The sequence below is a fragment of the Pteropus vampyrus genome, unplaced genomic scaffold (genome assembly GCF_000151845.1).
Source record: "Pteropus vampyrus isolate Shadow unplaced genomic scaffold, Pvam_2.0 Scaffold157, whole genome shotgun sequence".
Taxonomy (NCBI): domain Eukaryota; kingdom Metazoa; phylum Chordata; class Mammalia; order Chiroptera; family Pteropodidae; genus Pteropus; species Pteropus vampyrus.
This window is the reverse complement of record NW_011888938.1, coordinates 725,290-727,449: the sequence shown is the minus strand read 5'-3', so window position 1 is coordinate 727,449 and position 2,160 is coordinate 725,290. Positions and strand designations below refer to the sequence as shown.

The 2,160-nt window shown below is 65.8% G+C and overlaps 1 protein-coding gene across 5 annotated transcripts in view; it reads right to left on the bottom strand.

Moving 5' to 3' along the window:
* ABCA2 (ATP binding cassette subfamily A member 2) overlaps window positions 1-2,160 on the bottom strand; it is a 20,790-nt gene that overhangs the window by 17,160 nt on the left and 1,470 nt on the right. The gene's annotated exons all lie outside the window — the stretch shown is intronic.

Below are 2,160 nucleotides of genomic sequence, written 5' to 3'. Positions count from 1 at the left end.
GCTGTGTTTACTGTGCTTTGACAACAGTGCTCTGTGGTCTGGAACAGCCCGCCGCGGCCGTGCCCCACACCCGCCCCAGCCCGTGCCAGCCTCCACCCCCTCCCCAGGCCAGGATCCAGCCCGCGGCTGGCCCAGGAGGCGTCGTGGGCACCCACAGGGCTCACGGCAGGCGCATGCCACACACGTGCACGCACACAGGGAGAGGGTGGCTGCATGAGAGTGGCGACCCTGAAGGCCAGGGTCACGGCCGTGGTGCCAGCCCCCCCCCACACCCGCCCTGCCGCCGGGCACCTCCACCTTGCAACTGCAGCACAGGCCTCACCGCCTCCCCATCACTATAGCAACGGCTGCGCAGGCGCCGCAGGGAGGAGAGGCCCGCTGGGCGGGCGGGAGGGCGGGCGGAGGGGCATCTGGTTACAGGCAGCAGCGCAGGTTGTCACACCTGCGCATCCCACCCAGGGGCCTGCGAGGGAGCCAAACCCCTGTCTCCTGAGACCAGTCCAGTTCCCCCAGATTGTCCCTGGGGCCTAGGTACCCACCGCAGCCTGAGCCCCCTCCTTCTGTATCAAGGGCAGAGCAGTTGAGACCTACAGATAGAGTCACTGCCTCCCACCCCGGTGACTCGGTGCCTGTAATCCAGGCCCTCCCCCAGGAACAGCTGGTCACCCGGTGGTAGGCCAGGTCCAGCTAACTAAGAGGTCACAGGCCACACCCACAGATGGAGAAATGAAGGCACGGAGCTTGGAAGAGGGAGCAAGCCAGGCACCGACGTCCTTGGCTCCTACACATCAGACCGAGCTTTCCACGGGGCGCACCGCCAGCGAGGCACGCGGCACGCAGGGCAAAACCTCTGTCAGCCAGGCCCAGGGGTCCAGCTCTGAGGCCCAAGGCTCTCCTGGGAAAGGGGGTTCCAGCAGGAGTGTGCCCCGCATCTGGCCATCGCCAGCTTCACAGTGTCAGGCGGCATGGCCTCAGTCACTCTGGAGGAAGTTCTGATTCGCTGCGCTAGCAGGCCCGGGACCTCCACGTGGCCTGCCCAGCCCCTGGGACTGCCTCGGGGCAGGGCACAGGAAGGTTCTGAGTGAGGTCCAACCTAGCAGGTGGGGACACTCCTGGGTGTTGCCAGGTGCCCTGCAAGCCATCGCTCCTTTCTCTGAGCCTTGGGGTCCCCAGTGGATGCAGGGGCCATCGCCCCAGCCTCCGCTCCCAGCCCCTGGGGGTCACTTCCTACCAAGAACCCTGGGGCTGATACCAATGCCTACCCACACGCCGGCCCCCCTTCTTCTCCCAAGCCCCACCCTGCTACCCCCAGTGACCCAAAACCTGAGGTGGAGGAAACCACATCAGAGGCTGCCTGGGGCTACAGGCCTGACCCAGCACCAGCCAGCCCAGGCCCTCTGGGCAGGCAGTGTGTGTACCAACCCTGGCTCCCTGCCAGGGCCAGGTGCCCAGGGGAACCCTGCCAGGCCATGGTGATGACGGCCACCCTGCCCTGTTCGCAGCCCCAACCTTCTCATTGTGCACTTCAAGGCCTTTCTCAAGAAGGGACCCAGGCAGGAGGGACTCAGCCTGAGAGGTCTCAGGACCAGATGGGACAGGAGCGACCTGGGCCCCAGGTGGGCAGGATGTCTCCTCCTCAGGCCCCCACTTGGGACCCAGCCTGCTCTGGGCCCGTCCTGGAAAATCCCCAGGGCCCATTCAGAAACTCGAGCTGCCCAAGCCTCTCTGGTGCCACGTTCTGCCCTTCCCAGGGCGAGTGGTGAGGGCTAGCCTGCCGACGTCCACCACCCCAGCTCTGCCCCTCAACAAGGTTCTGTCCCTGGAAGCTGCTGTGCCCTGAGCTCTCAGACCGCTGGCTGCGCAAGCACAGGGCAGAGAGCTGGAGAGCCTGGCGGTCACAGCTCCACACAGATGACCTGGCCCGCAGAGGAGGCTGGGGCAGAGGGGTCAGGGAGTGGGTCAGCCTCTCTGAAGGACTGCCCCAAAGGACAAAAGGGTGCGGGGACTCAGGGTGGCAGAGGCTGCCACAGCAAGGACATTCCCAGTGGTGAGAAAGCAGTGACAGCCGGGTCTAGTGGACATGCGGGGTGGGGGTGGGGGGCTGCCCAAAGGCAGATGGTGGTGCAGGAACGCAGAGACAAGATCTCTGCAGGGGCTCCA